Source organism: Lycium barbarum, chromosome 11 (assembly GCF_019175385.1).
Source record: "Lycium barbarum isolate Lr01 chromosome 11, ASM1917538v2, whole genome shotgun sequence".
Lineage (NCBI taxonomy): Eukaryota > Viridiplantae > Streptophyta > Magnoliopsida > Solanales > Solanaceae > Lycium > Lycium barbarum.
In genome coordinates, this window is record NC_083347.1 from 93,545,998 (window position 1) to 93,572,318 (window position 26,321).

At 38.8% G+C, this 26,321-nt stretch overlaps 1 long non-coding RNA gene across 1 annotated transcript; it reads left to right on the top strand.

Annotated features, from left to right (window-relative positions):
* Positions 1-23,363: 23,363 nt before the first annotated feature.
* Positions 23,364-25,881, top strand: LOC132620477 (uncharacterized). Its single transcript, XR_009574924.1, has 3 exons — positions 23,364-23,475; positions 24,252-24,302; positions 25,671-25,881. It is a non-coding gene; the product is annotated as an uncharacterized LOC132620477 (long non-coding RNA).
* Positions 25,882-26,321: the final 440 nt, after the last annotated feature.

A 26,321-nucleotide genomic window follows, 5' to 3' on the forward strand; every position in this document is an offset into this window, starting at 1 on the left:
TTGGTTCATTTCCTCCTGAGAGGGAAGTGATCAAGGATTTGGCAGTGGCACAAGTGGAAATGGACAATGTTCAGCCACTGATTCATCAGAGAAAACAATCTCCTTTGAAGGAACTGCATGATGTGATCTCTCATAATATTAATGTGGGAGTTGAGGTGGAATATGATGAGGGCAAGAACAAATTCAATGAAAGTGAAAAAGAGGTCTCAGTGGAGCAGGTTTTTAGTACTGTGGTCAAAGAAGCTGGCATCTCACCAAGATCTAGACAGAAAGGCTCTAAGAAAGGAAAGAAACAAGTAATCACAGATACTATTCCTAGAAGAGTGGTACCAAGGAGAGGTTGTAAGTCTATTTTTAAATGATGATGAAGACACTCTTTTGGAATATCAGATCTGTGAACACACAACAAGCTTTTCATAGAGTCCAAATGCTGCACAGATATGACAAATTCTCCAGTATAGCTTTAATGGAGCCTTTTCAACACTTTAGGCATATTCAGGGATTTAGAAGGAGATTAGGCATGACATATGCCCATTACAACTGCAATGGTAAAATATGGTTCTTTGTAAATGATAATGTGGATGTGGAGATCCTACAAGATCTAGAACAACAGATTACTATAAAGCTGTTTTTCCAAGAGTGGAATAAGTCACTTATGGTAACTATGGTCTATGCAAAGTGTGATCATTTGGAAAGAATCAGTTTATGGGATAGTCTGTATAGTTTGGCTGATCAAATGGAACTGCCTTGGTTGGTAGGGGGTGATTTTAATGTCATTATGAATGAAGATGAGAAGATTGGTGGTTTACCTGTATTTCCAGATGAATATGAGGATTTTGCATTTTGTATTAATTCATGTGAGCTGTTTGATATAAATTATAAGGGGAGTCTGTTTACTTGGTGGAATGGAAGGGCAGGTAGTGACTGTATTTTCAAGAGATTGGATAGAATGACTGCAAACTCTAAATTACAAGATTGGTTTGCACATATGGAGGTGCAACATTTATCCAGAACTGGCTCAGACCATGCTCATTTACTACTTACTTGTGGTGAATCTTCACATCACATAAGGAAGCCTTTCAGATTTTTAAAATTCTAGACAGAACATGAATCCTTCTTAGAGGTAGTTAATCAGACATGGATCACAGATTTTGAAGGGGATGATTTTATCAGATTCAAGCTGAAATTGAAGAATGTGAAATCTGCTTTATATGCTTGGAGTAAGGCAACTTTTGGTGATATTTTCAAGCAACTAACAGTAAGGGAAAAGGTGGTGAGAATTAAAGAGAAATGTTTTGAAGAGGATCCTACTCTTATGAACAGGATGGTGCTACAGCAAGCACAAGAAGCATTGAAAAAGTACGTTCATTATGAGTAAGAATTTTGGAGACAAAAGTCACATATGACTAGTTTTGCTGAGGGTGACAGGAATACAAGGTACTTTCATAGTATTGTGAATGGTAGGAGAAAGAGATTGCAGATCAGAAGAATTCAGAATCAGCAAGGAGTATGGATAGAAGGGGAGTCACTTTTGGCAGAAGAAGCTTGTAGATTTTACCAACAACAGTTCTCTCAAGTGGTTGATCCTTTAGATTTTCAATTTCCACAACATGTTCCTAGTATGGTGGATCAGGATACTAATAATCAGCTGGTAAGCATGCCAACTTTAGAGGAGGTGAAGAAGGCTGTATTTGAATTATCTGCAGATATTGCTGGTGGTCCAGATGGTATGATTGGAATATTTTATCAGGTGTGTTGGGACATTGTTGGTGGTGATGTATACAATCTTGTGAAAGCCTTTTTTGATGGCCAAACTCTTCCTAAGTCAGTCACACATACCAACCTGGTACTGTTACCAAAGAAGAACAACATTGAGACCTTTGCTGATATGAGACCAATCAGTCTCAGCAACTTCATCAACAAGGTTATTTCTAGGGTGGTTCAGGATAAGCTGGAAGGCATTCTACCTTCTCTGATATCTCCTAACCAGTCTGGATTTGTTAAGGGCAGATGTATCATTGAAAATGTCCTTCTAACTCAAGAAGTTGTGACTGACATTAGACTAAGAGGAAACCCAGCTAATGTTGTACTTAAGCTTGACATGGCTAAAGCATATGATAGAGTATCATGGAGTTACTTGATTAGAGTTTTAAGGAAGATGGGATTTGCAGAAATTTTCATAGATATGGTTTGGAGGCTGATAGCAAATAATTGGTACTCTATACTCCTTAATGGTCAAGCTCAAGGTTTCTTTCATTCCACTAGGGGTGTAAAACAATGAGATCTTCTCTCTCATGCTTTGTTCATCTTATCTGCTGAAGTGTTGTCTAGAGCATTGAATTCTTTATTTGAGAATAATGAATTTAGAAGTTATGGAATGCCCAAATAGAGTGCAAATCTGAATCATCTGGCATATGCAGATGACACAATAATTTTTTCATCTGCTGATGCTAGATCTTTGGAGTTAACTATGGAGGTACTACATGCATATGAGCAGGTATCAGGCCAACTTATAAATAAAGGCAAGAGCTCATTCCATGTACACAGTAAGGTGTCTAATGGGCTGATACAACAGGTGGAGACTATTACTGGTTTTAAAAGAGGCAGTTTTCCTTTTACATATTTGGGTTGTCCTGTCACACATTCAAGGAAGAGCAAGGTTGATTACAATGATCTGATCAAGAAATTCAAGAATAGGCTGCAGACTTGGAAAGGAAGATTGCTATCATTTGGAGGAAAAGTTGTTCTGATCAATAATGTATTAATGAGTATGCCAATACATCTATTGTCAGCCATCAAACCTCCAAAATGTGTTATCAATGATATGCACAAAATTTTCTCAAGATTCTTCTGGAATAATAGTGAGGAAGGAAGAAGAAGACATTGGTCATCATGGCTAAACTTGTGTAAGACAAAAGAGGAAGGGGGAGTAGGCTTTAGATATTTGTTTGATTTATCTAAAGCCTTATGTGCAAAACATTGGTGGAAATTCAGGACTACAAATACTCTATGGGCAAACTATATGTGGATCAAATACTGCAAAAGGCACAGTCCTCAGACTGTGCAGTAGAAGGGAGGTTCTCAAGTATGGAAGGCTATGATAGAGGCTAGAGATAATATAGAGCAAGAAATATGGTGGGAACCAAGGAGTGGAACTGCAAATGTATGGTTTGACAACTGGACAAAGCTAGGGGCTCTATATCACATCATGCCAAATGGTTTTGTAATAGATGAGGGTGTTCAAGATGTAAAAGAACTTATGTTGCAGGTTGGTTGGAATATAGGAAAATTGCAGCAGTTGTTTCCTATGGATATTGTGGATCATATATTAGAAGAATTGCACTTTCATGAACTAAAAGAAGAGTGGGATATGCCAAGATGGATGATAACAGCATCAGGCAGATTTACAGTAGGCACTGCATGGGAATTACTGAGGAGCAAAGCAGTCAAGTCAGATGTCTTTAAGAATATGTGGATATCAGGGGTACCTTTTAAGATATCCTTTTTTTTCTGGAGGTTGTGGAAGTACAAAATACCAGTTGGAGAGGTAGTAAGAAGGATTGGGGTAGATACTGAGGCAACCTGTTATTGTTGTGATCATAGGCAATATGAGACTGCGGATCATTTGTTTGTTACAGGAAATATTGCTACAAAAGTGTGGACTTATGTTAAAACTGTTGTTGGCATCACAACACAATTTCAACAAGTAAGGCAGCTCCATCAAGTCTGGTGGAATACAGATTGTGCTTCAAAGTTCAGAACCATCTTTAAAGTTATTCCAATGGTCACCATGTGGCAGATATGGAAGTGGAGGAATACAGTCCTACATGGAGGGAGGATGTCTATCAACAAAGTGATTTATGAGATAAACATGATCATATATCAAATGTGTAGAATGAGGTTTCCAGGGCAGATCAACTTACCAAGATGCATACCTCAAATTCTACAAATCTTTGAAGCATACAGGCTAAGAATTGTAAGCAAGATAGTGAAATGGGAGTTTCCTAAGCCAGGATGGTATAAATGTAATTCTGATGGAGCTTCTAGGGGAAATCCTGGACCATGTTCTGTGGCCTTTTGTATTAGAAATGCAGTAGGTGATTTTCAGTATGCAGCAGCAAGAATGATACCAGATGGTTCAAATTTGATAGCAGAAGCAAGGGCACTACATGAGGGTCTTAAGTACTGTGTTACACACAGTTTGTTACCAGTGGTGTTGGAAACAGATTCAATGACTATGAAGATGATCTTAACTGGTCAGTGGGAGACTCCATGGAGTATATCAATGATCATAAATGATATCTCAAGGGTGAGGAGGGATAAAGAAGTAAGGGTGGAGCATGTTCTGAGAGAAGGAAATGGACTGGCTGATTTTTTAACTAACTATGCTTTTGATTTTGCAGGTGATCATCATTTTCAGAGTTTTACTTCACTTCCTGTGAAAGCAAGGAAAATTCTAAATACAGAAAAGTCACATATACCATACCTGAGGATCAGGCTAGCTAAGGACCATCACATCCCTGGAGATTAATAACAATCTGGAGAGCAGTAGCAGCAACAAGTTTGCATCTCAACATGCCATGAATAGCACATGGACCTGTATGACAATATCTTTGGCAGGAGTACAAGAGTGGTATTAGCTTGAAGCTCATTCTCTTGTAAGACTTCTAAAGATTGGTTCAGTCAGGCAACTTGAGACAATGGCAAACAAAGGTCAACATCAACACAAGGAGATAGCAGCTACATCTAAAGGAACATGGAGGATTTCTACTCCATCCTGGAAGCCTGAATATGTATTCATTTTGACTTTAAACCATAGCACTTGGTGAGAGCTTGTAGGTGTTTGAGATGGTATCAAGGCAAGGCCAGAGGATCTACAGTAGATTAGTATCCATACAGCTTTTGGATGTGGTTCACATTTCAGTTCTTTTTTATTTTTTTTTAGGATAGTTTCATTTGGCTGTTCTTTTCTTTTCTTTCTTTACACTTTTGTAAAGAAAACTTTCTACTTTTAATAAAATACTGCCAAACTTGGTTTGGTGATTTTCATGCAAATATATATATATATATATTTAGCCACAGGGGAGCATAAATTTATTACCATGGTTTTGAATAGAAAAGAGCCTAAGGGAAAATCACCTATGATTCGAGAATGTCTCGTTTTTTGTTTTTCAGAGATGTATATTTTGCCGTACAACAGATGCACATGACTAAGAAGAGATTTTGTACGACATGAGAACCAAGAGCAGATGATATTGAATTTCAGGTAATAATTTCTTTTTGTTCAAGTTTATTGAGGTCAGAACTAGAATGTACTATGTTAGTAAGTTACTACAACAAGTAGAGGTTACTATGAGATAAGCAGATACGACTATTCCCTCTTAGGTTATATGATTAAGTGTTTACCCTAGATTTGTATAGTTTGACATGGGGCTAGGTATTTCAATCTTTTATTTAAGGAGACGTAATTGCCCTAAGTTTGATCCATGTCTATCATTTAGGAAAGATAGTATAAGACCGTAGAATAGGGTCAGATGATTAGGGAAGTTAGAAATAACATTATGCTTCACTTTAGTATTCAGAGCAAAATCAGAGAACATGATACTAGCAAGTGTTTAGTAGAATAATAGTGAGTATTGAGTAGATACAGTGAATTAGCAATTTCAGCAGAGCTAGTAGAGATACGATTTGATATCCTTAGTCAGGTTAACACTAGGAGTGGGTAACAGTTCAAATACACCGAATGAGTGTTAGAACCCAACGAGTTTAAGTTAAACTCGAAGTACCATGACAGTTGAAGAAGAAAATCAACTAAGCAGTATGAGAGCAAAAAGTAGAAGAATAGTGTTTAAGAGTTAAAACAAAATCCCTAAGACTGACAGTAGATGCAAAGTTAAGTCGTTAAGACAGAATATGGCAATTAATAATACATTAGTTTTCAGTCCATATAAGTAATTCAGTTTTTTCCTAGTAAGAGAGGTTGCTCAGAAGTGAGTCGAAAGATGAGTCGTCAAAAGTGCAAAGAATTGCAGAAGGTAAAGAAAGTTAGTCAGATCCCAATAAGAGAGAAGAATTCGTAAGTATAAGACCTTAGCCTTTGGTCTAAGGGAGATATGTGTGCACCGTTAGTAAGTCCAGTTGAGTATTTGAAAATTGAAGGTTAACATGAGATATGAAGAACCTCAGTTTAGTAATGAGGGCATAATGAGATAGCCTCTATGAGGAATGTGTCTCGCATGTACAAAGAAACACAAAGTTAGTAGAATGATCGTCGATCGACTTATGCCAATGTTAGTTATTATCAAACAAGTGATCACAGGAAAGTTATAAGATCATGCCCAGTTATGTGTCACAAGGGGAGTGCCATTGCACAAGACTTTATTATTCAGGGTGTTGGTCTAAGACTTAGCACACAACAATGTTATGGGTATTTTAAGAGTTATCTTAGAAAGAAATCAAGTATGGGGAGTTTAGCCCATGTCGAGGCAGACAAGATAATCATGGTGAGAGAAATTTATTGTTTGGAAAACCTAGGAGTTCGATTGTTGAACTCAGAAGATGGTGGAATTTTTGTCCAGAACAGAGCTTATGCTCCTTGTAGTTGAGGTGAAAAGAAGTAGCTTAGTGATCCTGACTTACAACAGATAAAGGAAGGGATTCACAAACATAAAACTACGACTTTTAAACAAAGGGGTAGATGATAATACTTTAAGGTACCAAGGCAGACTATATGTTTCAGATGTGGACGGACTTAGAGAGAGGATCATGTCAGAAGCACACAATTCAAGGTATTCCATTCACCCAGTTTCCACAAAGATGTACCATGCTCTCAAGTGTCCAAGTGTCAGCAAGTAAAAGACAAGCATCAACAGCCCAGTAGGTTGGCTCAAAATATCAATATTCTCGTGTGGAAGCGGGAGATGATTAACACGGACTTCATAACAGGTTCGAAAACCTGATTTGATTTGGGTGGTCATAGACCGACTTACTAAGTCTATGCACTTTTGCCAGTAAGGCCACAAATTCAGTAGAAGATAACGCCAAGTTTTATATTTAGGAAATTGTCAAATTACATGGGACTCCAGTGTCCATCATTTTAGATTGTGGTACGCAGTTCACAATAATTTTTTTGAAGTCCTTTCAGAAGATATTAGGCACAAGAGTAGACCTTAGCACATTTTTTTATCCTCAGACAGATGGTCAGACGGAACGTACTATTCACACTTTTGAGGACATGTTGAGGGAATGTGTTCTGGATTTCAATGGGAATTGGGATGATAACTTGCCTCTCATTGGTTTATCCTATAATAATTGTTATCACGTAAGTATCATAATGGCACCGTATAGAGCTCTCTATGGGTGGAGGTGTAGGTTGCCAATTGGTTGGTTCGAAGTTGGCGAAATAGAATTGCTAGGGCCAGATTTTGTCCATCAGGCTATGTAAAAAAAAGTTAAATCAATTCACGAGCGTTTGAAAGCGGCAAGAGTCGCCAGAAGTCTTCTTCAGATGTGCAGCGCAGAGGTTCGGAGTTTCATGTGTTATATTGAGAATATCTTGTAAGTTTTTCCTATGAAAAATGTCATGATATTTGAGAAAAAAAAAAGGGAAAGCTTAGTCTCATATATTAGACCATACAGGATCCTACAAATGAGAGGTCAAGTGGCTTACCAGCTAAAATTTCCACAAGAGTTGGTCGTCAAACACTCAGTCATGTTATAACATTCACGTTACCAGTATTCAGATCTCATGTTATTACATTCATGTATCCAGTACTAACATATCCATGCCAGTTCTGCACTCAGATATTCATGTCAAATCTGTATTCAAGCTTCAATCCATAATCTTCATGTCTCCAGTACTCAATTAGTTCATCATTCATTCAGTTTGGCATCCGTTCAGTTCCATACTCATTCAATTCAGTACTTATTCAGCTTACTCATTCAATTTAGCATTTATTGAGTGTAGTAATTTGTTCAGTTCAGCAAACATTCAGTCCAGGATTCACACAACCATGTCCTCAAGGCGTGCAAGTTTGACCATGAGAACCATCACCCATCATTCAAGGACGAATGATCCCAAGGGGGTGCTAATGTAACACTCTGTAAATTCGGGTTAGGTGTGAATATGTTAAATGAGATTAGTGAGCTATAGAATCGACTAAGTTACTATAAGTCTGTTTCTAAGCCTGATTTCACAAATATCCATTGAGAATTGGAGAAAAATTAAAACGGGAAAGTTGTAGCCCTTTGAAATACCTTTTCATCCATATAAGGTGGAGCTCAAACAGATCTGTGTACAAAAAGTTATTCCCATTTTACTGAACATAATTGGCAAAGTAGAAAAACGTGAAATTTTGACTTAAGTGTGAAATGGACCTAGGAGCTCGCTGATATCAACTCAAAGAACAACATAGTCATGTCATAGGCTATGATTAGTGAGGTACAGTGACCAAAAGTTGAAAATTCTCGAAATTTTTGTAAGTACATTTTGGACATGTGAGGTCGCTGAGCTCAACTCAAAGCACAACACTGTCATGCTATAATCTAAGCTCAGTGAGCCAGGGTGTCCAAAATGCCCATCCTATAAATTCAACACTTAACTCGAATATCATTTGTCAGACATTCCAACGACATAGAAAACTCCTCAAGGACGATTTTCTCTACTCTCAAACCCCTCCACATCAAATTAAGAACATCTCTATGATTCTTAATCAATTCTAGCACTAGATAGATGATTCTTAACATGATTCTTAAATGAAAACATAAGATTTCCAAGGTAATACTTCTCAAGTAATTCAAGCTAGGGTTTTGGGTGTTCTAAGTCAAAAAAGCAAACTAGTTTGTTGGATTGGAGCATTTATAGGTATGTAAGGGTAACTATCTATGTGTGGGAACATTATTAATATTCCATATGCCTCATTCTTCATGATTATTACGAGCTACATTAGAAATAGAGATTGTGCCCTAGTTCATGAAAAGTTCAGAACTTCTATCCTTTGAGAATATAGTTCATAGTTGTTCATCATTATGATTCTGAGTATTGTGAACTCAGTACGTAATCAGTATAGACTCATGTTTGCTATCCCATTAGTCTCAATCATGAAAGTTCAGAAAGTTTATGAACAGTTAATGCTTTTAACTCCATAATCAGTTCTATAATACATATCTTAGTTCAATAATGTTCATTATTCCCAGGGTTTCAGTTCTTTAATAATAATTGTTGAATATTGAACTCTTGCATTTTGCCCGAGGACCACCCTTGTATTTTTCCGAAAGGCAACTCTTGTATTTTCTCCCAAGGGCATAGTCTCATGTATACGTATACTTGGCCAAAGCAATAAGATTAATACTTGGCCAAAGCCATAAGATTAATACTTGGCAAAGACCATAGTTTTGTGAATTTATTATTGGGCCAAGGACTAATATATAAACACAATAAAATAGGGGATTCAGATGCAGAACAGGAAGTACTCATAACTCCACCTTTCTTGTTCATTTCAGTTTATAGTTTTAGTTTTAGCATTTCTTACCTTTTTATTTATTGGGCTACACTTTCCTGAGAACCCCACTGACAGTTCTTTCTTTCAGTTGCTTTACATACATACCACTGCAATTCAAATGTACTTACGTCTCTTTTTCCCTGGGCCTGCATCTCGCGATTCAGTTAATGATTTATAAGACGACGCATCTGCTCTCTAGGATCTCCAATATCAGTTGATTGGTGAGGCCCAGTTCTTTTGGGGCCTTGTCATTTATTTACAGTCTTTACAGCAGTTGTAGACTGTCAGGTATACCGAGGGCCTTGTCCTTGCAACAGTCGGTTTACAGTACTTCAGTAGAGGCTTCATAGACTATATTAGCAGCTAAATAGAGTAAAATTCGTTTATGTTAGCCTTGTTGGCTACAATATTTATCTTTAATGCTTTGTTCAGTGTCCCACACTTTTAGTTACTTATTGATTCAGACTTTTAGTATATCAACATCTGTTAGTTTATTTTCCACATTCAGTATGTTAATTTTATTTTTTGCATTCAGTATGTTATGACACCACATGTTGACTCAGTCAGCCAGTTGATTCGTTCGGTCACATGTAGTCTGGCTCAGGGTGCCGTCTTTCGTCCAGGCCTAGGTTCGGGGTGTGACAGTATGGATGATTGAACATGTTGACAGACTTGTTTCATTGATCATGTGTAGCTATGTTCCTGTCTTGTTCACATGCATTATTCATTGCTAGAAAAAAAAATCATGCCTTCAATCTTGACTCACTTTTTGCCTTATGATTTTTTTCTTGCTCTGTGATGGAACATGTTTGTAGACCAGGCTCTTCTGTCAACCTAATTCATATGCTTTGTCTGCAAACTCTTTAGCTAAACAATTTCTTCCTTCTGAACATTGTCTTCTGAGTCATTTCACCTCTCCTTACTGTTGAGTCATTCCTTCACTGTACTCGATGACTCTTTGTATTGAACATGTTGCTATGCTTGTTCTACTTTTACATCGAACTGCACCTTTGACTCAGTCATTATCTCCCCTACTCTGCATGTGCCTTTGTGATAGATCATGTATTCATTGTCTCTCTGTTCTGCATTCCACCTACCTTCGTACTGAGACCATTCATTGTCTCTCTGTTTTGCATTCCACCTACCTTCGTACTGACGCACATATATATATATTTGCAACCTATTTGTTCATGTGTTTGCATCTGTCTCTGCTACTTTATTGTAATCGAACATGTCCTTGAACCTATTCTTACCATCCTGTGATGGCTACCATTTCAGACTTTTTACACTGTCTAGAACCTTCTGTTTCATCTCACCCTTTTGACTAGTTTAGTTTAATTTCATTTACTATTATCACATATATCTAGACATGATTTATTCACTGTGATTTCTTTCTTGGAACATTACTATTGTTTTGCATCTGCTTTAGTTTAGCTTGGTCTTCTTGCTCTAAGTCTTGCTTTGTCAAGCTTCAAAACTTCACATATAGCTTTATGCCAACAGGACTTCATATGGCTAAATGTGTCCCTCAATCCAAAATGATAGAAACGGGTACTCCATGCGAATGAACTATCTCCATAATTGATATTCTGGCCAACCTCTCCGAATTGTAAGCAATCTGAATATGCACGGAGTGAGTAGACATAGTCAAACGTTTCACAATGACCCAAATGGCATAAGATTTTCCCAAAGTCTGTGGTAGCCCTAACACGAAGTCCATAGCAATATGTTCCTATTTCCACTTAGGTATAGGCATCCTCTGAGTTACTCCACCAGGCTTTTAGGTGCTCATACTTCACTTGTTGGCAATTCAAATGCCAAGATACATACCCTACAATGTCCCTCTTCATACTACACCACTAATAATGATTTTTCAAATCCCGATAAATCTTTGTAACCCCCGGATGAATAAAGTATCTCAAACTATGAGCCTCTTCCATGATCAATCTAGTCAAATCCCCCACTTAGGAAACACATACATGACCCTTAATCCTCAAAACACCCTCGTCATCTAGAATTGCCTTTGGTTGTTCCTTGCAACACCTTGTCCCAAATTTAACATAACTTTGCATCACCAAACTGTCAAGCCCTAATCAGCTCTAATAAGGAAGACCGTACCTCCACACAAGCTAAAACCTCACTAGGTTCTGAAATATCAAGTCTCACCTTGCTATTCGCCAAAAAGTGAACATTCATAGCCAAACGACGCTCTCAAACTTGTAACCAAGCTAGGCTACCCATGCTCACTGCTTTCCGACTCAAGGCATTCGCCGCTACATTGGCCTTTCCTGGATGATAAAGGATAGTCATATCATAGTCCTTGCCCAACTCCAACTATCTTTGTTGCGTCAAATCAAGATCCTTCTGATTAAAAATGTGGTGAAGACTCCGGTGATCGGTAAGCACCTCACAATGCACACCGTAGAGATAATGCCTCTAAATCTTTAAGGCAAAATCCACCACCGCCAACTCCAAATCATGAGTGGGATAGTTCTTTTCATGCACCTTCAATTGCCTCGAACCAAACGCTATGACCTTCCTTTTCTGAACATACCCAAGTCTGATCCATGAAACATCACAATATATGGTATAGCCCTCTCCCTCTACGGGTAAAGTAAAATTTAAGGTCGTAGTCAGCAAAGTCTTAAGCTTTTGAAAGCTCGCCTGACACTCATCTGACCATTTGAAAGCCACATTATATGGAGTCAATTTTGTCAAGGGAGATACGATAGATGAGAAACCTTCCAGAAAACATCGATAATAACTAGCTAGGCCAATGAAACTCCGAATCTCGGTGACCGAAATAGGTCTAACCCAATAGACCGGCCTCTATGGGAGGTTTGGGAATCTCGGCTACCAAGTCTAGATTCGCCTGCAGCTGAGAACTCATCCATTCAAAGGGCCCCTGCCGTTGAGAAAGGAAATCATCATCACCCACAGTCACCTCAACCTTCTTCTTCTTACTTTACATCGCACTACCCTCCCCATGAACCCTCATTAGGTGCAGCGCCTTATCCGAGTCAACACAATCATTTGTAACACGGGTCAGAACTCTCACATCTCAGCATAAGTCAGTAATCAGAGATGGAAACATCAAATTCGAGCCGCCCAAGCGCAAGTAATCTTTCCACTCTTGAATCACATGGGAACCAACGTTCACGAAAATGTCATCCAAGATACAAGAAACAATAAGGGCACGAGTGTAAGTGAATTCGGTAGTGTTAGACGAAGGGCTCACCCTATTAGCAATAATGTACTGCCACCTCTTTGCCTCATCAGTGTAGTACGTGTTCTGGATCCCAATTTTCTTGCGAGCCTAAGTCTAGAGACCAGCCAGTCCCCATTCCCACAAACACCCTTAGCTTACATCAACTCAACAGGGTGGTTGTCCAGGTTATAACAAGCATTGATCACCTCAGTATTCAACTTCACCACCACACCCCGGATGACGATCTCCGAATCTTGCTCAAAAAACCTCACGCGCTTCAGGTTGGCATAAAACTCTCTGGCCCAATGTTCTTTTGCCTGGCACGGGGTGTTAATAAAGCAATTCCAGCCGATGGTGTAGAGGTGCTGGTAAAATTTTGGGAGATGATCCTCCACTTTGCGCATCACTTTGCGCATATCAATTTCCTTCTCGAGTAAGAGTTTCTTGTCCATCAGATTTTTATAGTAGCGAGTTTTGCAGTCTTGGGACATGAAATGGGTGGCAGCAGAATCACTCTCGGCACCTCCTCCGATATTTCCTTGGACCGGAGTGATGCTTTCATTCTCATATTGATCCATTTTTCACCGATTAGTACCTACATTGATCAAAATTTACTCAGCTCAACGATTGAAATAAGTTCAACAAATAAAAACTCATCAAACGAGCTAAAGAAACCAGCAAAACCGACCTAGGCCCTAGTTTCTTACTTTCTGATCAGGTCTCGCATTTGCAGAGCAAGTGCCGTAGAAGTGAGGCCACTCGTGCATAACTTGTCCTCGTAGGTAGAACTATCAGATTATTCCAGGCATTGCAACTACGCAATGAGTGACGCAGAAGCTAGCAACATCCGTGGAAGTACCGCCCTAGTCCATGTTCGCATCTATGTATGGTGTGGCGCATCAATGGAACTACGACTGCGAAACTTGTTCTGCAAAGGCGGGATCGTCATCGACCTTCGAAATCCAACAACTTTTCAATTTTCTCATTGATTTTTAAGACAAAAAATCCCATTTTTATCCCCAAATATTCAATCATTCCAGCATTCATGGTGATTAAACATAATAGACTACGATTTCAAGAAACAAACTACGATGTCAAGAAACAAACACCCCAAAATTCTAAAAATCCTACCAACAACTATTTGTACACCCTAACCGATTTGGCCTCAGTTTTCCAACCCAATTTCAAGATATTCTAGTATAATATGCAGCGATGAGCATGATCTTACGCTAAACAACAAGAAAATGTAGAGATTATTCACCACCCACCCACAAAACCTACATCACAAAATTTCAAGTTTATACCCAAATCTGTAACAAGTAGGCATGTATAAACCCAAATTTTCAACTTAAAATCATTCTAGTGTATAAAGGAGGTGAACAACAAACCTTGTAATGAAGATCCAGGGGAGTAAGTGTTGTTGAAAATATCTCTCTTTCCTTGAGGATTGCACCCATTTTTCTAGTGTTTTTGATGGGTTTGTGTTGGGAATGGGGACGATATGGGTGAGGGAAGGACTTTTAAAGAGAATGGAAGAGGGGAAGGGGTATAACGTTTGGATTGTGGGGAGTGGGATCCGGTAGTGGAGTGGTCATGGGAGTCTGGGAAGTGTATGTCACGCCCCAAAACCCACCCTGGATGTAACAGACATCCAATGCTATGAACAACACTAGAAGCACCTTATAAATAATTAAACAACAAGTCCTTTTTAATAATCTTTCATTATTTAATTAAACAAGTTATAACCAACTAAATAAAATCATGCTAACAATTATAGAGCAAAACCAGCGGAAGTCTAATATAAATAAATCGTCATAAACATGGCAAACACCTCCATAAGTCATATGAGACTTTTAACATCACCCCACAATTTGACAACTATCTATGAAGCTTCTAAGAAATAAACTAACTCAGGACACAACCTGAAACTGCTAAGAAGTAATAATTGACTCAATGAAAACCCATGACCAAATGTATGGGCTCACCAACAATCTGGAAAGCAGCAAGTACTCCTAATCCACGAGATCTGTCTATACCTACTCTTCTTCGTTACCTAACACACCATCAAAAACAATAATGGTATGCCTGAGTACTGGGTATTCAGTGAGTGTCTCCGGGAAAATAGTTAATATAACAAAATAATATAATAAGGATCAGTAAAGCGGTGTCAATAAAAGCAGTTTTAAATTAAGAGATAGAATAAATCACAAAACTTAGTAACACCATTAATGAAAACCGTTAAAGAATAAATAAATCAATTTCAACTCGTTATGTCGTTTATCACATTTAAGTCTTTCAATTATGAATTCAAGATCATTAACAAGCCACTCACAGGCAACCAAAGTATCACACAAGCCAATAAAGGCCCAAATCAACATAACGAAGGGACGACCATTTAAGGTTCCCTAAACCGCATAGAAGCACCACATCGGGGTTTGTCATCCTCGACGGTTATCCTTCTTCCCAAATAGCTAGCCAAAACCACATCAGGGTTATGAACCCTCGATGACCACTCTTCCTCCCGAATGGCTAGGTATGAACCACACCGGAGTCGTCGACCCTCGATGGCCACTCTTCCTCCCGAACGGCTAGGCAAACCCCACTAGGATGCATAGTGACTACCCTTCCTCCCGAGTAGCTAGGACAAACACAAACCATATAAATCATGGCAAAATAGACGAATCACCATACAAGCATAGAAGCCGAATCACGTGTCATATCATAATAATCAGATTATTCATTAAAAATTATGTTCATCATCTCGTTATAGGGGTACATCAAGCCATTTCAGTTTTAGAAATCAGGTTCACTTCTTTAAACAAGTTTCAAGTTCAACACAATCCATTAGACAGCATTCACATGACATAGGCAAGCTTTTCAATTATCAAGTTGAAACATCCCTTATGGGGTAGTTCAAGTTCGAGTACCAAAGCTTTATATCTCTATTTTCAATAATCCTTTAAAGAGGAAAACATTCATGAATATGTATATTTAATATAGTACAAAAAAGATTTAATGTGGGATTGTCCCTCACGCACACGAACCGCAACCAAAGAGTTCATAAAAACCATTCGAAAGAGTATATTAAAAAAGAGACATACCTCATATCCCGCTAAAAGCTTGCAAAACGGAGTTCCCAAGGTTCAACAATCACACTACAATGGTTTCAGATGAGAAACATTAGAGCTTTAATCTAATTCTACACATATGCCCCCCTTATAGAAAAACTAGGGTTTTCATGTTTAGTGTCACCACCCGAACCTGCGGACCGTGACGAGTGCCCAACTACTGTTGATCGAGCACCCCTAAACTCACATCTGCTCTATACTAGATAACTTGGTGGCCCTTCTTTAACTGATGTCTAAACGATACTACCCGATATAGCTTCCGTATAATGAGCACTTCCACAAAGCTTATAAATCATGCATGTAGATACGTATTCACAGGCATACATACAAGAGACACCAACAAGGGCCGATTTGGCCGCTACACGTACTGCACACCAAATAGTAGCTAACAGGACTGCACTGTGACCCTACTGTACACAACTGACTACAGACCTCTATGGAGTATAACTGTATAAGAGACAGGACAAGGCCCTGTCATACCCATATATGTACATATCAAAATAGCATACCCAAGGCTGTAGCTCCGGTACAAATGGAGCTTGCTGGCTAGAACTGGAAAGAGGTCCTACTGGTCTGGCTCACTCAGTTGGCTATCCGAACCTGCGGGCATGAGCGCAGTGTCCATGAAAGAAAGGACGTCAGTACGAACAGAGTACTGAGTATGTAAGACATTAATAGTAACATAGAAAGAGGTACCAAACATAGAAAATAATATAATGAGAAATATAGAACATAGCATGAGATAAGGGAATAACCTGTACATCTGATTTCCTCTTAGGACGGATACTATGCATGCTTAGCTTTTCATAAAATCTTTCTCATGCATATGTATCATAATAGTGCTGCGGAACGTGCAGCCCGATCTATATATATATATATATATATATACATAATATTGCTGCGGAACGTGTAGCCCGATCCATATATATATATATATATATATATATATATATATATATATATATATATATATATATATATATATATATAATAGTGCCGAGGAACGAACGGCCCGGTCCATATAACCATATATCCCGCGTACGGGCATCCCGTGTCCGTGACGATATCATAATATACCAACTGATTAGGTGGCTATACGTATACAACGCCTCGCCCTTTTCCCATAAACCCATATATATATAGCATATACATATATAAGTATAAGTAGCATGCGTGAGAGCCCTCGAAAAGCTATAACTCTATCGGAGTGACGTAAGGTCGGTAACCCCCGATTATATTATGGAATATCATAATCATCATATCTCACCTTGAAGGAACTAGCATTACGAGCTGAGACTCTCAATGAAGGATAACATTAAGGGAAAACATAGAATAAGATCATAAATCTCATAAAACGTCAATTCATACACTCTGGACCTTTTAGAAATAGAGTCATCATCGATGAATAAAATTGAGAAACTCAAGAAATAGCTCAACATTCTCATATCATCATTGATCTCATAACTTGAGACTTTTAAACATAAAATCATCATCATCATAGAGATATTCTCCTTTTTGACATCACCGTTATGATTGTAAGAACACATGTCCATCGTTGTTGCATTAAGAGCTTACAGAATCATAAATCTCTGGTTTGGAAAAATACGGACATTTTGGAAAACATTTATGGATTACCAAAAAAAGAGACATGCCTTGAATCATGAACTTCTAAATTTAGAAACAAGGAGGTCATGGAAACATTTATGGAATCAACCATAGGAATCATGCCTTTGAAAGAAAGGGGCGAGCCTTAACATACCTGTTCAGCCTCCACTTATTCGTCCGAGCTCGGAAGTCTACATTTAAGAGGATTCGCACTATCGTTAGATTCATCGTAGTATACTTGTGCTAAGCTTTCAAGTTAAACTATTCTATATTCTGCCGAAAATCGGGCAGCATCTCCCCTGTTTATATGTCTAGCCCGAAATCTCAATTCAGCAACCACCACCACCAACAACAACAATACCAACATCAATAACATCATTTCCAACACAAATATATACCATAAAATAGCCCACACGTTGTTTTCCAACTTTCGTAACTAACCAACTTACTATACAATTATTTAACCACTCTATCTTCGTGAATAAACTGGTATTAACGTAAATAGAAAGAGATTCATACCTTATTGTTGTTGAAATAGCAATATCTCCGATATCCGCTTTGAATCCACGCCAAAATCCACCGCACAACAATACTAGAATTATGGTTATGCACTACCCGAGCCTCGATTAATCAAAATCACTCCAATTCCTCACTTATTTTATGTCATAAATACCCCTAATGTTTGCTGAGCTTAGGGACTGATTTTTGAGTGAAAATAAATGAGGTTTGGTCCTTTTATAGAGTGACAAAGTCGGTGGAACTGATTTAATCACTGAACTTCGCGAACGCGAGGGTTTCTCGCGAATGCGATGGTCTAGAATATTTCTGGTTGTCGCAAAAGCGAAGGGCAATTCTGTCCAATTCAACCAGATTTTCGCTCTTCTCCCGTTCGACCTCCAATCTTTCCAATACTTCTCATACATGATCTTAGACCGTTATGACCATAAAATAGGCGCATATCACTCTTGATCACAATTCATCTGCATTCCAATTCTCTCATGGCTTGCTACATAAACTAATCTTTTCATGATTATAGCATAAACGCATGAAATCATACCTATCCTTGAGAGTGACTCCAAAGTCTACACTTGGGGCGGCCAATATTTATGAATTTCAACGTATAGAACTACGAGGTGTAACATTCTTCCCCCCTTAAAAACTTTCATCCTCGAATGTTGTAGTATACAAACCCACAACATCTCCATTGGTTTCATAAAGCGGTTGCCTTCCTTTTGGTATCCAATTTCCATATCTTTATGCTATAAATTGATCAATCTCTTCCCGTTCTATCTTAACTCTTTCTTTGGACTCATCTATGCGTTTCATCACTTCTTTGTTCTTATGTACATTATCAGGTATCAACTCGTATCCCGCTCCGTTCTATTTCCATCATCGTAGTCTCAACTTGTCATGCCATAACTACTTATTGTCTTGCAAGTACCCGTTTTTCTCACTCCTTGTTTCCCTATCGGCGGGCAGCTCCCTTGCTTAAATACGACGCCCTTTTGGCGTTTACTCCTTTGCTGCCATCTCGTATTATTCCTTCTTGTACCCGTTGATTTTGGATACACACTGTATTTGACTCCTTGTAGTTTATCAGTCAAGCTCTCTAATTCTTTTCATCCACATCACAGCCGCTCTCACACTGATACCCCAAATATATGCTCAATATCTCTTTATGGCTAGTAAATATAATGGTTATGTTCCTCAAGATATCCTTCCCAACTCCTTTCCAAAATCAGTTACAACAATGTCCAAAATGAGTATATATACAATGCTTCTTCACCATTTTTAATACTCTTCTGTGCGCATCGCTTGGAACAATCTATAGTCCAAGTTCAAACTAATTTCATAGCTCGTCATATCTTTGAGCTTTTACCAAAACTTTTTCTTCCTTCCCTCAAATCTCGCAATTCAATTCAAAAACATAGGGCTATGGCAATTCTTACTTCATTACGACTTTCTTGCAACATAAGTATATTTATCCTCGATTTCCTTATTCCAGCGATTACCTCATCAGTCGTTGTTCTCTGTTAGCTTTCCAGTGTGGCCTTCTTCCTATTTTAGTTGGGCACAACTTCACGTTGAGGGTTCCTATAATTCCATAATATATGCTCTCATATTCAGTATAATCAATGATCCGTGAGATGCTTCCTAATGTCTGGTGATACAGCTGAACAACATTCTTCCTTCCTTTGGGAAATTGCCAAACTGCCCACCGTTGCTCCTTTTGCTACTATTGACATCCCTTCCGGCACTAAAACTCCCTCTTGTTGTCATCTCAAGTGTCCTTTGGATTCGTCATCCTTTCCATCATTCTCTGTGAAATTATCTTGGAGACCTTCCTTGCTTTCTTTATTACTCTTTAGAATACATTGCTGCCTATTTAGGTGCGGCACCTACTTCCCTAGTCTAGAAATATCATATCTCACGTCCGCATGAAGTATTCTCTTGATCCATTTTAATTCCTTTTCAGATTTTCTTTGTGGTATGCTTGTCTTTAATTTGTTTCTGCTCCTTCTTAGTGTATTCTTAATATGCCACTGTATCCCGAATTTTGGCCTCTTTAAACTAACATCTTCCTTTCTTTAAAATTTTGACAATGCTATACTTCATTTCAGGACTAGATATGCTCTTCCCCTCTTTTTAAGGGTGTTCTTATACAGCAGTAAATCCTAAATATCAGTAGTCATCGGACAACCCTAACGATCCTCCAACTCGTTTGATCTCTTATAATACCATATTTCTCTCATCGTTTAGCTTAACTTATTTTCCTATCCACTAATCGAGGGCTTTGCATTTAAATGAAGCGCTTATGCATTACCAACCCATTCTCGCTGTCTTCTTTAAGGCCCTTCTACTTCTACCTCTTATGACTGAACATTTTCTCGAATCAACAAGTTAATAAGGACATTGGAATTCATCAAAACATTTTACGGAACGTTTGGTCACACTTTGCTCTTTTTATACCTCATCTTCCTCCACGACCAGTTTCACTGAAATTCTTCTTAACCTAAGTTTTCGATTTCACTTTACGTCTACAATATATCATTGAGAGTTAATATGCCACACCCTTCCACTTCTTATTCACTTAGCTCACCTTTTCGAAATTTTCCTGGACTACTTATTTGCATCCCATCTATGCGTTGTAGTTCTTCCAGTGTTGTGCCACTTCTTGTTCGTGTCGTGAAGTCCTTGCAATATTCTCTCTTCTCTCTTCTCCTTCCTGCCGTTAAGGCTGGTCTATACTCATGAATATTTCCCATACATCCTTCTGTTCCCTTTATAATCGAATCTCGATATTCCTTATCCTCATCCCATGTCATTGATGTACTACCTTCCGGTTAGCATATTAATTCATTATCCTCTCGCTTGTCCTTGGGGATTGCTCAATTTTTCCTTTCTCCCCTTTCACTTCTCTCCTCTCTTTTTGATCAACCCATTAGTGTACCTTTCCCACTTCCATCCTCAAACTTTCCTTGAGTTCCTTTCTCATCGAGCGCCCTTCTCTACTTGTTATTTTATAGTATTAACCCTGAAGTTCGTGAAATATTCCTTTAAACGTACAAATCCGTTCTATTCTTAAATCATCCTTTAGGAAGGATTCTCCATTTCCATGGAATCCGTGTTAGTATAACTACACATTTATCCCTTTATATACCTCTCGAGAGCTGAAAATCGCTTAGTATCGTTGCAAGGCCTGATCATTCTCTCTCTTACTTCACATCCCTACTTGTGATTACTATCCTGTAGTCCCACTTATCGAAGTCTGTTTTCTGACCCCACACATTCATCTTTTGTCCCATACTACCATACTTTATCCCTTTCGCATGCCTACATTTGAATTTTATCCAAATAGTCCCTTGCCTTACCCATCGTCTCACTTGGAAGCTTCACTCACCCCCGTTTCTTACACCTTTTTTTTTCCAGGGCATTCTAATCTCTTTACTTTCTATATACTCACTTTCTTCCTTTCCCTAATGTTATTGCATTAGAACTTTCCAAATCTAACCTGTACCGAAAATAACATCAACTTACCTGATAACATTTGTCACTTAAACTTCACTACTCTGTTCGATTAATGCCTTCAGTATATAGCAGCGCCGGTTGCTGGGACACACATACCAATTGGCGCAGCCACATATGGGATGTCATACACATACATACATATATATACTAACGCCTCGCTTACAATGTATATCTCCAAATACTACTCAAACTCATCCTAGTTCTAAAGCTTTGATGCACTTTTTTCTCTTTGCCGATCTAGTCCGCCTCATTCTTCGTGATCTTTCGGGGTTTCCAACCACTCCGCATACGCCAATTTCCCTTAGGCTACTTTAGATTCTCATCTGTCTCTTATGTCTGAATTTGTAGGAATCTTAGTACTCTTCCCAGAGGGTCACCCATCCTGGTATTACTCTCACCCCAGCACGCTTAACCTTACAGTGCTAATGGGATCCGGTGCGTTAATGCTGGTATGATCGCATCCACCCTACTGTGTGACCTTTATCACATGACCTAGAACAAGTTGAAATTCTAACGGACTCCAATAGATTCTCGTAATGCATCTCCGTCCGGATTAGAAAGGATCTCTTACTCTTCCAACTACGGAAATACTATTTTGGCCTTTTCAATCCTCAATATTCACTTTTAATCTGCGTGTATGACTACATTTCATCCTAGATTTCATGATTCCCAATTATGGCGAAAACACCTTGATCGCCGTTACTTATAAATCGCCGCTATTAAGTAGTGACCTACAGTAAATGCACACACATAGGAAATTCCAATAAAGACTCATATACCTGTAGTCGATCGGTCCTTAGCTTGATCTGGTTGGCTATAAAAGGAAGTGTTCTCTTCATCATTGTCTTCCCACCATCTGCTCATCTGGCCTTCATCATCTCTCTCATCTGAGTTTGAGGGATACGGATAATGAGGCAACTCCTGGTTTACCGACGGCCAGGATAGAGGGCTAGAGTAATCAGTAACACTCACCGGGGTGGCTAGTCTGACGTAGTGTTCTACCAGAAGAGAAGCTGGTACGGCCTCAGGAATCTCCTCCTCCGTTGTCCCATATGAACCCTCAGACGGGTCCGTGTCGTAACTATCCTCCGAAGGGTCCTCCTCCCTGGAAGTTAGAAACTCTGGAGGAATAGTCGCTGGGTCCTCCGAGGGATCAGTCTCAATTGAATAGCTGAGGCTCTTTCTGCTCGGTCCTGGAGCCTGGGGTCCTGGATCTACTCTGGGGGCCTTCTTAGCACCCCTACTGCCCAAGGCTGATCTCCTCATCTTTCTTCGGTTATATCCCGTATTTCGTACGTTCGGATATCCCAAAGTAAAGGGAATGACCATTTTCAAAAATTTATTATAATGTATAAGTTGTTTTGAATATTATTTACGAACATTGGTAGTATGGAAATAGTGAGGAAGACTAAGGGTAAAAAAGAAAATTCGCGAAAAGGGTTCATGGAAAATATTGCGAAGGACTAAGGGAAAAATGGGAATTTCACAAAAAATATCAAGAATGTTCTTGAAGGGCCCTTGGCCGTGTGGCATGCCCCTATATGTCCACATTTTTATTAATTAATAAGGGCTAATGGTAAATTATAACAACATAAGGGGCAAAGCTTGCCAAAGAAGACATTAGTCTTCTTTGTTAAAATTTCAAGAAAACTCTAGAAACAAAAATGACAAATAAGTCATCTTTGCCACCAAATTAAGAAGAATCTAGAGATGGATAGGTGGCCACATAAAATTGGAGAAGACTATATATATATATAAAAGGAGAGGACTAATTCATCAATTTGGAGAGTTGAAGAAACAAAGAAAAAAGAAGACACTTTGGAAGAAAAACAAAGTGCCAAATTCGGCCAAGCTTGGAGGAAACAAGAACCTTGGAAAAATTTCTCAAAAATTACTCTCTACTAATTGGAAGGTCCCTAGCAAGGAGAAGAGGTCATTGGAACAAGTAGAACATTTATTGTTGCAAGATCAACATTCTAGCCAAGTGGGAAATTGAAGAAAAAGGGTAAGAACTTAATCTTTTTTATCTTTTATGTATGGATGTATATGTTGTGGTGTGTGGGAGTGAATGGAACTCATGAAGATTATGAAAATATGGATGTTGAATAGTTGTCCGTGTATATGTAGTTGTGGCCGTGTGGTCATAGTGTGATTTGGAAGAGAATGGATTAATTCTATGTAGTATGTTAGTTGTTGTTGCAATGTATGGAAAAGGATGGAAATTCATGAAAATAGGGGTGTAGTTGTTGTGGCCGAGAATGTTATTGTGTGGTAAGCTATGATGAATTGATTTCATGTAATATTCTAGTCGATGTCGTTGCGGATTCTATGATAATATATGAAGGTTTAAAGGGTTGGAACGAAATGGAAATTGGTTGTAGATTGGTGGAGAAGTTAATGTAATATTAGTATGCTTCTTTATGTTTGTATGAATATGATGTTAGCAATGAATGGTTTTAATGTGGGTTATGAATCTAGAATAAAAATGTGTGGTTACACTTTTGTTGAAGTTTTCGGGTAGCATTAAATCATTGTGAATATTGTGAATGTTGTCGGACTATGTAGGAAGAGCGCTTAATGTTAGAATGTATTCTTGAATTGATTATTGACGTTATAGCTTGGTTGTTGGTTGGGTTGCTGTTGAATTGGGCTGAGCCATATTCTCGGGGGTGACATATTACAGGGGAAATGCTGCCGAAATTTCGGCAGACAAAGTGTTACTTTAAAGAATCAACTTCTAAAGGCTCTAATCAAGTTTTGGTAAACATGACCAATTTGTAGATTTTGGCGGATTTGGAACGTGAATTTGGAGTCGCATAAGAAGCAGAAAAGGTATGTAAGACTTCACCCTTCTTTCTATGGCATGTCTTAGACGGAATATGTTGGATATGAGCCTCGGGAATAACTCTACCCTCTGGAATCCGCGCCTAAATATTTCTCTTTTTCAATCAGTAGAATTGAACTAAAAATTGTGCAAAATGTTGGAATAATTTCCTAAACCTCCAGAACTCGCATAAATAGGACCCGACTACCCTAAAACCCTCACAAGTAACGCCATGACATGTAACATATGTAAATTTGGTACGCCGCCTCATTTGACCCGAGGTGGGCCCATGGTCCCCGGATTTTCCTTATTGTTCCGTTTGATCTATTTTGAAGCAGAATCCAAAGAAAACTTTTGATCCTTATCCCGTTCACCGAGTGACAAGTACTGTAACTATGCTAATGAGGATACTTCTATGATGACAATGATGATGTTAAGAAAGGGAATATGCCTATGATAAGTATGACAAAGATGATTCCATGACTAAGATGATGAATATGATCTTATAATGATAACGATGTAGTCCAAGATGAGAAAATGCCTACGGTAGATGTGTTGGCAAAATGTTCTGCTATGAAAAGGAAAATATGGAAACGTTAAACTAATTCTTGATATCTCAACTCTATTACAGGTAATGACTACTCTAAAAGGTCCTATGTATATGAAACTGTACCCTATGACCCTATTTGATGTTTTCCTCATAATGACACTTTTCATTGGTAGTCTCGCCTCATAATACTTGTTCCTTCAAGGTGAGACAAAGCGACTATGGTTGTTCCATAATGTAATCGGAGGCTACCGACCTTCCGTCACTCCGATGGACACATGACTTTCTTTGAGCTCTCATGCATGCCAATAGTATGACATATGTATATGAATGTGAATATGTATATGTATATGTATACGGGGAAAAGGGAAAGGGCCACTGTTTTATCACCACCTGATTCAGCTGGATTTCGTCCCGGACGCGGGATGCCCGGACGCGGGATATGGGAGAGCCGGATACGGCGTCTGTATATGTGATATATATATTTATATATAATATATTGGGACACTATTGGGGAGGGGGGTGGGAGAGCCGATGTACTCGGCGTCTGTAAATGTGAATAAAGGATACCATTTTCTGAAATGTTCTGGTTTATGTACATGTAAGTAAGAAGTACTGTTTTTCTCAAAAAGGGACTAGGCATGCATGGCATCTGCCTGAAAGGCATTCATATGTACAGGTTACTTCTGTCCAAGATAATCTCCATATGTCTATTCCGTTATTAATCATACTGTATATTCCTTTATTATGTCACTATTCATGCCTTACATACTCAGTACATTACTCGTACTGACCCCTCTTCTTCGGGGGCTGCGTTCATGCCGCGCAGGTACACCAGATGAGCCACAGCTATCATAGAAGATGTTCCAGCGGAGTTGGCAGGCTCCACTTGTTCTGGAGTGCTGCCGAGTCAGAGTGTCTGAGCCATGATGTTTGTTTGATGTTAGAGACTTTGCAGACAGAGTCGTGGGTATAGAGTGTCGATAATATGTTGTATCATAAAGTCCATGTGATTGCAGATTCTGTTTGACTTGAGTACGATGGAAAAAAAAATCTCTTGAAAGTTTTACTATGTTTTCCATTTTTATTGATATAAGAGTCTAAGAATGTTAAGTATGTAACAAGAGTCAGCGGGTTCGCTCGGCTCCAGATATGGGGTCGGGTGCCCATCACACCCTAGTAAGGTCAGGGTGTGACAAAGTGGTATCAGAGCAGGTCGGTCCAAGGGGTTGTCTGCAAAGTCGTGTCCTGTAGAGTCCTGTTTATGGGTGTGAAGCCGGCCACATTTATAAACAGGAGGCTGCGGGACATCTAGGAAATATTGACCTTCTTTCTATCTTAGATCGTGCGATAGAGCCAAGTCATAAGGAATAAGGTTTCCCTATATGAGCTATATGTATAACGAAAGAAAATGAGCAAGGCTGCGGAAGCTTATGAAGGTAAGTCCCGACGTAATTGTTCTGTTACCTGAACTGGAAGT